The sequence below is a fragment of the Pseudorca crassidens genome, chromosome 10 (assembly GCF_039906515.1).
Source record: "Pseudorca crassidens isolate mPseCra1 chromosome 10, mPseCra1.hap1, whole genome shotgun sequence".
In the NCBI taxonomy this organism is placed as follows: domain Eukaryota; kingdom Metazoa; phylum Chordata; class Mammalia; order Artiodactyla; family Delphinidae; genus Pseudorca; species Pseudorca crassidens.
This window is the reverse complement of record NC_090305.1, coordinates 22900410-22912585: the sequence shown is the minus strand read 5'-3', so window position 1 is coordinate 22912585 and position 12176 is coordinate 22900410. Positions and strand designations below refer to the sequence as shown.

Here is a 12176-nt window from a genome sequence, read left to right as displayed (position 1 = left end):
AAGGGAGGGGAGGCGGAGGACTGTGAACCGCAGGGAGACCGCAGACAAAGACCCTAGACAAAGGGAGATGAAGGGAAGCAGCGCGGGAGAAAGCAGCAGCGGCTGGCTGTGGCTGAGAGCTTAGGCAGCAGGCATTAGGTCCTGCTGAGGGGGAGAATCCAGGCAAGAGGGACAAACAGACAGGAGGTGGGAGAAGAGATTAACAGTGGTCCTTAAGAGGTCTCCTTCTGCGTCCTTAACAATTCATTTCTTCCGTCAGGGTTTTGCACTCCGGGGAGAACCAGAATACCGGTTTCCTAGTTGGTGAGTGCCCCCCCCCCGCAAGTTGTACCAAAGCATAGGAAGTACCCAAGGCCAAGAGGCACCCTCAGTTTTCCAGAACAATCCCAATTCAAACATATTCTGACCTGTCACCTCTGAAGTACAAATATCATTGTCAGACAATGTACGCCAATTCTTGATTTGGAAAATATGCTTCCCAAAGCCAAAGGGGACTGATTAGGCTTGGAGAAAGTAGGGCCAGGAGGGAGCAGTAACGAGGCCTCACATGAGAGGAAGCAAAGTACCAAAAGATGGCGCTAATAGACCCCCGGGGGTCTGTTGGGATGATAATGTGAGATGGCATACAGGCCCCATTGATGGAAACAACCATCCAAACCCCACTAACATGATCTCCATCTGTGGCTTTCTCATGTGTCACTTGGGTCCCTGAGTTCCATGTCCCAATTCATTCCACAGTTATGAAGGGTTTGTGCAGGGCAGGGTTCTGACAGTAAGAGCTATGAAGGATACATACAGGAACACAACCCACTCTGGGCATTTACAGTCTAGAGGGGGAGCAAGGCATGTATATGTATATGTGTGTATAAATATGTATGTATGTATGTATATGTATAAATACACATGTGTATGTGTATATGTGTTTGTATATGTATATAATCAGAGAAGACAGCCTTACCCATACTATAGTCAGAGCTGGAAGAGGCTGTGGGAACCCAGAGGAGGGGCAGGCCAGGTCCTCCTGAGTGGGGGCGAGGCAAGATCAAGGACAGCATCATGGAAGAGTTGGAGCTGGAACTGGGTTTTAAGTCAGACAAAGATTTGCAGAAAGGAAGCAAGGCCATTCCTGGCTAATAGCAGGGAGCCGTAAACATGGTTATGTGAGAACGCAGCTGTGGCTGGAAAACAGAGCCTGTATGTGTTAACCCCAGAGAGGCAGAGTGAGGTGGGGTAATCTCATTAGTAGTTTCATTTATTCTGAAGGTGAGGAGGAAGGGCCTTGGGCCTTTGAGCTGGGAAACGCATGATTAGATGGGTGTTATTTTAAAAGTGGTTTCTGGCAGCAGCACGTTGGATACACAGTGCAGAGCAATGGCTGAGGAGGGAGGAGTTCATTCCCCCTTTATCTCGTCCACATCCGCCCGGGGTTTTCCCCCCCGCCCCCGCCCTCCAACCAGCAAAGCCGTGATGAAATGGTGAGATCCTACAGAAAAGCACATGCTCGGTTCTCTCCCGGTGTTTTCACCTATCATTTGGTTGTTTCCTTGGGGCCTCTGAGGTGGATGGGGCAGGGCTCTTCTTAAAAAGGTAATCAGGGGCTTCCCTGGTGGCGCAGTGGTTGAGAGTCCGCCTGCCGATGCAGGGGACACGGGTTCATGCCCCGGTCCGGGAAGATCCCATATGCCGCGGAGCGGCTGGGCCCGTGAGCCATGGCCGCTGAGCCTGCGCGTCCGGAGCCTGTGCTCCGCAACGGGAGAGGCCACAACAGTGAGAGGCCCGCGTACCGCAAAAAAAAAAAAAAAAAAAGGGAATCAGGCCCGGAGAGGTTGTAACTTGCCTTAGATTTGTGGCAAGTTACTGCTTTCCACCCAGGACTTCTATCCGCCTCTCTCTTCCGAAAGGGGGCGGGGGCTAGGAGGGAGATCCAGAACGGCTTCCTGAGTGGCTGGACTAGGCAAAGGCCTGAGCCTCTTGAGTCCTGCCCCCTTGGAAACCGCGCCTTTCTTCAGTCTTTTGTAGGCCCCACGGTCCCTGTAATGAACAGAAAGACCACTGGGGGGCGCTCGCTGCACAGGTGACCAACACTACGATAATTACTGGAGAAAGTGAAAACCTGGAGGGAAGGAGCTTCAAGCCTGGACGTGGAACCGGGGCGGGCAGAGCTCTGGAGAGGCAGCCAGGGAGGGAGAAAAGAGAAAGGCTGAGCGGAAGCTTAGGGTAGCTGCGGGGCTCATTAGTGTGAAATACGCTGACAGTCACATAACAGAAATACTGTTATTTATGGACAGAATCTTAGAATCTTCACTTTCTCTTTTCTATCATTCTTTGCCAAAGCCTGTGGCATTCTCAGCAACCTTTGGCCTCTTCCTGATAAAGGCTGCCGATTACTGAGCCTTGCTAGGTGCCAGGCTCTGCCCTCAGCACTTGCCCAAGTCATCGCATTTGGCCCTCACTGCAGCTCTGGCAGCAGTATTTTGAGATACTTCCACTTTTACAGGGGCAGAAACTGAGGGTCAGAGAAATCAAGTAACTTGCCCACAGACACATACACAGCAATTGGCAGATCTGGAGTTCAAACACAAGTCCTTCTGACTCCAAAGTCAAAGCTGGACTGGAGTGTCTGAGCTATCGTTATTTGTCCAACTCTAGGGATCTGTCATAAATCCTCACCCCTTCCTTTAAAGTCCTTGAAGATCTTGGGACATTGTCCTTAACTCCTCTAACTTCCTTCATCTCCCAAGAATAGTAGTGGTCCAAATTATTCTTGTTTGTACACAATGTACAGAGATTGAACGATGGCTAACAGTTCGCCCAAGGTCACACCAGAAGTCAAGGTCAGTGCTAGGATAGTGTTTCTCAAACTGAGGTTCCATGAATGCTCTGTGAAAGTTATTAAATTCCATGTTTTTGTTTCATTGGTAATTTTTTGGAAAGTATTTTAAGCATGTTCTGGATCCTGTGTAACTGATCTAGGGACCTGCATGTGAGTGCCTGCATTTGTGTTGTGTGTTTACCTACTTGTGGTCAAGTTAGCACTTCTTTAATTGTCTGGCTTGCGTTCGTACCAAGTGAAGTCCAGGGGACACGTACTGACAAAGATTTCTTGATTATTTGAACAGACACAAGTAGGGGGAGAACTGAATCATGCTGGGCACACAGTGGAATATTGTGTCAACTTCAAAAGAGCCAGTTAGGTATTATGTGTTCACGTTGCCAGCACCAACTTCATTTCAGAAAAAACGACACTATTCATCACATCAAATTACTTTTAGTTTAAATTGTCTTTCCACTTTTCTTTGTACTTATTGCAACTTTGTTTTGGGTTTATGACTGCTTAAGTACTGAAGCACGAAGAGTTCATAGTTAGCTGTGTTTGCACACATTTGTTATAAAAATAATTTAGGTCAAGTCCATGAGAATTGTATGTCTTCCAAAAGGATCCATACGTTACTCAAGTTCTAGCCCTCAGTGCAGGGCTAAACTCGACCTGGGCCTTCAGGAGTCTCCAAAGGAAACCTGTAGTGTTGGAATCTCTGTTAAAGTCCAAATCCCCACCCTCCCCCAAAGATCCAGCGCAAGGAAGTTAGAGCTGGGGACCTCGGGGCTGCTGAGACTGAGGGAGGGAAGGAGGGGTCACAAAGTGAAGCGGTCATAGGGCAGCACCTGGGGAAAACTCCAAGAAGAATTTACATGACAGAACCAAAAACTGAGGTGAGAGTGTATAGAATGTGAAGGTGTGAGAGAGACCGCAGCAGGATTTAAGTAGAAGGAAAGGTGAATTATAAAAGATGATGTTGGGCAGGTTTATCAGTGAGAATGCTTGTGGCTGCAAGTACCAGAAAAGGCTTAAACAAACAAATGAAAAAAAAAACAGAAGGAAAAAAAAAAGTTCTGGGTGAAGAAGTTTCCTGGGAAAGAAAGGTTCTTGGTTAATTTGGTGGCTTTATGATGTCATCAGGGACCAGCTTCTTTCCAACTTTCTGCTCTCCCATCCTCAGTGTGTCAGGACTCAGTCTCATAGACTTTGGTTGGCTGCCTCAGCTGCAGACACCACATCCCACATCCTCCACAGCAATGTACAGAGGTAGAAAGCTTTTCCCAGAAGTACCCCCGCCGACTCCCCACTAACACCCCCCCCATGTCTCACTGGGCCCAGAGCCCCACTCCTAAATCCATCATGGGAAAAGGAATGGAAATGGTGTGGCTGATTTAAAGCAATCATAGTAATATATCTCTTTCGGCCGTGAAGGGACCGTCTTCTCTGAATATATGGGAGGGCAGCACTGAAACAATAAATAAATAAAATTTGAAAAGCTTTGCCAGCAAGGAAGTAGGGATGGCCGTTTTGTGATGCCAAAAGTGTCCTCTACAAAATGCTTTCATGAGATTGGACAGGCTTTCTTGAAGGGACTTGCCTGCCATGCCGAGGGGTTTGGGTCTTATCCAGTAGGTTCTGGAAAGTGTTTTTAAAAATTGAGTCTGGGCATGATTAGATTTGCATAATGCTATAAAGAATTATATGAAGGCAAAGTGGAATTAGAGGCAGAGGTCCCAGTAATAAGGCTATTTTTTATGTGCTTCTAATTCTAAATCATATACATACTAGGAAACCAGAACTGGTAGATGGCTGGTTAACTTATCATGCCCGCTGAATCACAGGGGCAGCGAAGACCGCCCTCTTGGAGATCTTCCACCGTGAACTTCACAGCTCTTCAGCCATGGGTGGAGCTAAGCTGAGTACCAACAGCAGACTCTTAATGCCTGCCTAGGACCCAGAACCACCCTGTGTGTGTGGGTGGGGGGGGTGATCAGAGGTCGGGGTGGGAGGGGGCTGATAATGTTTTAATCAAAGGAGGCTCACACAAGTGCTAAATTCTGCCACTGTGCTCCTGAAATGGACCACTGTGTCCCATTTAGGGTGTCAAAAGTGATATTCTCGATAATTTTAAGCATCATGCTGTAAACTGTACTCCCATCTATGACACATCCATGGGTGTGGGACATCTCATGTGTCTCTCACCTAGACTCCAGGGAACCCACTGGCAAGGGCTTCATAATGACCTGCCCCCTGACCCGAGGGCAATAGTGATACAGACAACATGGCCCATGTCATCCTCTGCACTGCCTGAGTCCTTCCATTCATGAAATAAATAGTCTGCCACCACCACACAACCACGTGACCGTCAGCTGAGGCTTGAAGTTCACATCATGTCTCTGGAAAATAGCCTTCAAACTTTGCCTGTCCACTTGCCACTGCCCACAACCAGGGGCCAAATGCAGTGTATTAGTCACCTTCTGGAGGCTTTCCTCCAGCCTCAGCAGGGCTCCCACCTGGAGTGAGGCTTGTGCTTCATGAAAACCCTGGTCTGAGGAGTAGGGGTTGGAGGTGGGAGGTGGAGGAAGAAACTTTTCTGCGGAGATCTATCCTCCCCATCATGGAATCAGCCATTTAATTTATTGAACTGACGTCATAACATGAGTTCCAAAACATTCTACATACAAACAGAGTGAAATTTTTCAAACTGTGAAAGAATCTCTCACTTGATAAAAGAATCACATGAGGGACTTCCCTGGTGGTGCAGTGGTTAAGAACACGGGTTCGAGCCCTGGTCCAGGAAGATCCCACGTGCCACGGAGCAACTAAGCCCGTGCGCCACAACTACTGAGCCTGGGCTCTAGAGCCCATGAGCCACAACTACTGAAGCCCATGTGCCTAGAGGCCATACTCCGCAACAAAGAGAAGCCACCACAATGAGGACCCCACGCACTGCAACGAAGAGTAGCCCCCGCTCGCCGCAACTAGAGAAAGCCCGTGCACAGCAACGAAGACCCAACACAGCCAAAGATAAATTAATTAATTAATTTTAAAAAGAAAAGAGGGGGCTTCCCTGGTGGCACAGTGGTTAAGACTCCACACTCCCAATGCAGGGGGCCCGGGGTTCAGTCCCTGGTCCGGGAACTAGATTCCCACATGCATGCAGCAACTAAGAGTTTGCATGCCACAAATAAGGAGCTGGCGAGCTGCAACTAAGGCACCTGCGTACTGCAAGTGAGGAGCCAGTGAGCCACAACTGAGGAGCCCACCTCCTGCAACTAAGACCCAGCGTAACCAAATGGATAAATAAATAAATAAATATTTTTTTAAAAATAGAGACTTGGGCTTCCCTGGTTGCACAGTGGTTAAGAATCCGCCTGCCAATGCAGGGGACATGGGTTCGAGCCCTGTTCCGGGAAGATCCCACATGCTGCAGAGCAACTGAGCCCGTGTGCCGCAACTACTGAGGCTGAGCTCTAGAGCCTGCAAGCCACAACTACTGAGCCTGCGTGCCACAACTACTGAAGCCTGCACACCTAGAGCCCATGCTCCGCAATAAGAGAAGCCACCGCAGTGAGAAGCCCGCGCACCGCAACGAAGAATAGCCCCTACTCACCACAACTAGAGAAAGCCCATGCGTAGCAATGAAGACCCAACGCAGCCAAAAATAAATAAATTTTTAAAAAAGGATTTGAGGGCTTCCCTGGTGGTGCAGTGGTTGAGAGTCCGCCTGCCGATGCAGGGGACGCGGGTTCGTGCCCCGGTCCGGGAAGATCCCACATGCCGCGGAGCGGCTGGGCCCGTGAGCCATGGCCGCTGGGCCTGCACGTCTGGAGCCTGTGCTCCGCAACGGGAGAGGCCACAACAGTGAGAGGCCCGCGTACCGCAAAAAAAACCAAAAAAATCAAAAAAAGGATTTGAACATTTCACTATACATAAATTATATCTCCATTTTAAAAAAGAAGAAAAAAAATAAAGACTTAACAGAGGCAGGGACTGAAAATTTCTGTCTTCCAAACAATGGAACAATTAGAAAGTAAGCAAATGAAAATGGAAATCTGAAATTCTAATAGTTTAAAATTAAAAAAAAAATTATGTACCTTGTTTTCCTGGACAGGAAGCTGAAATTCTGGGCTGGTATTCAACTCTGGATGACCTTCAAACCAAGCAGGAGCCTCAGCTGGGTGTGTCTGGACTGCACAGCTGGAGGGCGGTGTGCAGTGAGGAAGGCCCAGGACAGGGTGAGAGGCAGGCAAGGGGCCGGGCCTTGCTGTTTGTTCACTGGGGTGTTCTTCACGAGATCCTTTCCTCACCTGGAGCAAGTGGGGCAAGGACACATCTCCTTTAGGTGCCATTTGGGAGTTGAGGAGACTTTTTACCTTCACAGAAAACCCTGAGGAAGGTTGGTTCTGAAGGTTTTCAAGGCCAAATATAAACAGCACCAAGTCTCTGGGTGTGCACTAGTTACCCCCTCCCAGGCACCTGCCGCCCAGGACTTGGGGCTATCTCCGTTCTAAGTGACAGATGATATTTTGATATGGTTTTCACATCATCAAGATACAGGCAAATCCCTTTCTCTTTTTTTTTTTTTTTTAAATCCCTTTCTCAATCTTAAAATTCCTAAGATGGACCTCCTGACCCTATTTAGTTCTGGAGTTTTCTTCCCTGCTTGTGTATAGAAAGCTCCCTGGGAGTAAGAATTGGAAGTGGGTTGTCTTTACCCACATCTAACGTGTACTTACCTTTGCTCCAAACTCCTCGCTATTGAGCCATTGAATTTCTGAGTGGATGAAGAGATCGATGAGGAATTAGTGCTAATATTAACATTATTGGACTAAAATATGCATCCCATTCTGTGATGAGAATTGCTAAGTGTTCTGTGGGAGTCTGAAGCCAAGTAAAGTTGATCCCTGAGTATTAGGCTGTCCCTTTTGGTTGCATCTGGATGTGATTTGGCGCTTGTGGGGTATGGAGTCCGAGGTAAGGCGTGCCCAAGAGTCTGCTGTGGGTTTTTGAAGCTGAGGAGGTGGGAGGAGGAGACATGACAGCGGTTATGACAAGAAGGAACTGAGAAAAGTAAGAACATTCAGTTCTTGTTTTGTGCTTCTAACATTTTTGACCCTGGGGAATTTTAAAGGACTTTTTCTAATATTTATCTTAGATGGAGGAGTCATTCATTCAATAAATATCCCAGGTACTATGTAGGGTAAATGAGACGAAGTTCCAGCCTTCAAGGAGCTTTCTAAGTTTGTTTTTTAGCCCCACAAGGGCAAGGTGGAAATCCCAAGAGAGGCACTTTGACTGAGGCCCCAGGCAACACCCAATGCCCAGATGTGTGGACAGAGACACAACTCCCAGCAAAAGCAGAATTCCTTTAGAACTCTGCTGATCGTGAGGAATAAGTCAAAATGGCAAACCTGCAGCATAACATCCTGGCTCATTTCCTTTTTTATTTTAGCCTCGCCACGCTGCTTGGGGATCTCAGTTCCCCGACCAGGGATTGAACCCGGGCCATAGCAGTGAAAGTACTGAATCCTAACCACTATACCACCAGAGAACTCCCATTGGCTCATTTCTTATACAAAGGAAAACACGGAGGGTTTGCTGAAGAAAGGAGGAGAAAGCAGCATAATGGGAACCATGTTGCAAAAATGTAAATTGCTCCCTGGCGATTGCTAAGATCTTGATGACCTGATAAAATGGTGTATAAGGCAGAGCAAACACACCCTTGTGATGAAGCCAGAAATTTCATCCACAGTGAAGGATGCTACCAGAGGCAGGGTCGGGGTGGGTTGGGGAGGATCAAGATTGGTGTCTGGAAAATTAGTTGGGAGGCTGTTGAAACTGTTTCAGTGAGCAGTGTTGAACGTTTGAAAGAAGACAGCCACCAAGGAGCAGGTAGGGACAGACGGGACACAGATTTCAAGGCAGGAAGGACTGATGTAAGGGGAGAGTGAGGAAGATGACTGTGTTCTTTCCTCACATACCGTGTTGCCTTGGCATGGAATGAAGACCCCACTTCAGTCCAACTCTTTCACTTTATAGCAAAAGGAAGGCATTAAAACCCAGGAAATGGAAACCCTCATCTACGGCTGAGCTGAAATTTGGGGGAGGAGCCCAAGTAGAAACGAAGTCTCCCTTCCCTGGTCCCACCCCTTCCACAGGTGCACATTAGAGCCAGCCAGTCCCTTTCCACACATCTGTGCCTAGGCCACACCCCCTCCAGTGAATCAGAATCCCAGGGCTGGGACCATGAGCTATTCCAGGGCAGTGCACAAGTTTCTCTTCCTGCCGTGACGATGATAGCACATCCTGTCTAGACCACACTTTTTCTCTGTTTCATAACTGCATTACATAATTGCAGTACATTACATATTCCTACTGATAATTGGAAAGGCGCTGAGTGTTGGATGGAGAACTATGTGCAAACAAAATCCTTCTTCATAGGCCCTTTAGCGGTAATAATCTAGAACTGATTTGCAAACATTTCATTGAAACTGCAGGAGAGAGATGCCTTTGGAGGCTGCTCTCCAGTAAAGAAGGGTTAATCATCGTTCAGTCAGCAGTTACCAATCTAAGTTTTGTAAAATTGATCATCTCTTTATAAGTTTATTTTAGTAAAAATAAAGAATATATTTTTTAAAGATATATATAGTTTTTTTTTTAATGAATTTATTTATTTATTTTTGGCTGTGTTGGGTCTTCGTTTCTGTGCGAGGGCTTTCTCTAGTTGCAGTGAGCGGGGTCCACTCTTCATCGCGGTACGCGGGCCTCTCGCTGTCGCGGCCTTCTCTTGTTGCGGAGCACAGGCTCCAGACGCGCAGGCTCAGTAGCTGTGGTGCGCGGGCTTAGTTGCTCTGCGGCATGTGGGATTTTCCCAGACCAGGGCTCGAACCCATGTCCCCTGCATTGGCAGGCAGATTCTCAACCACTGCACCACCAGGGAAGCCCAAGAATATTTTTTAACATAAAACACAAATCTTAAAATTAAAAAAAAATTGTGGTAAAATGCACATAGTATGAAATTTACCATTTTTACCATTTTTAAGGGTCCAGTTCAGTAGTGTTAAGTACATTCACGTTGCTGTGCAGCCATCACCACCATCCATCTCCAGAACTCTTTTCATCTTGCATGACAAGCTCTGTACCCATGAAACAACAACTCCATTCCCACTTCCCCAGCCCCTGGTAACCACCATCCTACTTTCTCTCTCTACAACTTTGACTATTTTCCTTTTCTAATTTTATTTTTTTTACTTTTATTTATTTTTTTGGCTGTGCCACGCAACGTGTAAGATCTTAGTTCCCTGACCAGGGATCAAACCCACACCCCCTGCAGTGGAAGCACGGAGTCTTAACCACTGGACCGCCAGGGGAGTCCCTTGACTTTCTTTCTTCCTTTCTTTTTGGCTCTGTTGGGTCTTCGTTGCTGCGCGTGGGCTTTCTCTAGTTGTGGCGAGCAGGGGCTACTCTTCGTTGCAGTGCCACAGGTTTCTTGTTGCGGAGCTCGGGCTCTAGGCGCACGGGCTCAGTAGTTGTGGTTCGCGGGCTCTAGAGCACAGGCTCAGTAGTTGTGGTGCACGGGCCTAGCTGCTCTGCAGCATGTAGGATCTTCTCGGACCAAGGCTCGAACATGTGTCCCTTGCACTGGCAGGTGGATTCTTAACCACTGCACCACCTGGGAAGCCCTTGACTACTTCTTATAAGTGGAATCTTACGTTTTTGTGGCAGCTTATTTCACTGAACATAATATACTCAAGGTTCATCCATGTTGTAGCATGCATTAGAATTTCCTTTCCAGTTGAATAATATTTCATTTTATATATAGACCACGTTCTGATTATTCATTCATTCACTGATGGACTCTTGGGTTGCTTTCATCTTTTGGCTATTGTGAATAATGCTGCTATGAACATGGGTGTATAAATATCTCTCTGAGGCTCTGTTTTCAATTATTTTGGGTATATCCCCAAAAGTGGAATTGCTGGATCATATAGTAATTCTGTTTTTAATTTCTTAAGGAACCACTACACTGTTTCCCATAGCGGCTCCACTATTTTACATTCCCGCCAAAAGTGCCCAAGGGTTCTAATTGCTTCATATCTTCGCCAACACTTGTTATTTTCTGTTTTGATAGTAGCTATCCTAATGGTGAGGTGGCATAAAACCTTTTTAGGACATAGGTTTACTAAAGGTTTTGATCTCTCCTACCCCTAACTTTGCATAAAGTCCTAAATTCCTTAATCACAATGTTTTCATCCAAGGAAGTTTTTTGGAACATAACCCCCATGGTTAGAGAAGGAATATTCTATTGTCATCTTAAAGTCTTTACCAACTAGAAAGGTAAAATTTGAATTGTTTTAATTTTCATTCATTATTAGTGAAGTTGAACTTTTCACTAAATTGTTATTTATGGTTTCTCTGTTGTGAATTGTTTGTGTCTGAATTTCTTACATGGTACAAAATAAAATAGAAATAGCTATTGACTGCTTTCCATGTGTCAACTACTGTTCTAAGAGCTTTACATGTAGTAACTTGGTAACTCGCTTAATCCTGACCCACTGTGAGGCAGGTGCAATTATTATTTTATAGAAGAAACAGAAGCATGGAGAGGTCAATGAACTTGCCCAAGGTCCTACCTAAGGAGTCTGGATTCAGAGCCTGTGTCCTTACATACAGAATGGCCAATATTTTCTTAATTTATTTGTTTGCTTTTAATTTTTTTCCATTAACTATAAAAATGAAAACAAAATTGTGGTTAAATTTATCAGTCTACTCCTTTCTTTTATTGGACAATTTTATTCTTTTAGCCAGCTTAGAACATCCTCTTTTCAGATAATAGAAAATATTTGGATTTTTGTTACATTAGATGTTTTACATGTATGTATTTTCCCAAATAATCATTTCTCCCAAACTGTTTATTGAATTATATTATTCTTCAGTTGTTTAGCGATGGCACCTTTCTGCTGGTTTTTATTTCCTAATTGCTGTTTTCTTTTAATGAACATTATATGTTCAGTCATCTCTTGGAGGATACTGAAGCGTCTTTCTTGTTGTTCTGTTCTTTTCACTTCATCCGGCATGAATCTGTCTCTGGAGTGTTGGTGTTGCTGGCTGCCTTCCTCAGTGTTACTTTTTGTGTATTTTGGAATTTTAGTTTCCAGGTTCATTTCCAGGTTTTCTCCCTCTCATCTCTGGTTCCCTAGACCAGCAGAAGATGGGCTTCCAAGACTGCCCTCCATTCCTCCAATACCTCCTTCTTCAACCCAACCCCTCTCTCTCCACAAATAGCCCTTCCCTTTACCTTCTCTCAAAGTTTTTCACCTTTCCATGTCTGGTCTGCACTGGCCTGACCCCTCTT

At 46.0% G+C, this 12176-nt stretch overlaps 1 long non-coding RNA gene across 1 annotated transcript in view; it reads left to right on the top strand.

The window, feature by feature from the left end:
• The window catches only part of LOC137231799 (uncharacterized), a 93849-nt gene that overhangs the window by 21754 nt on the left and 59919 nt on the right, over window positions 1–12176 (top strand). Inside the window, exon 4 of the long non-coding RNA XR_010946732.1 lies at window positions 260–303. This is a non-coding gene — a long non-coding RNA (uncharacterized lncRNA). The remainder of the gene's footprint in view (window positions 1–259; window positions 304–12176) is intronic.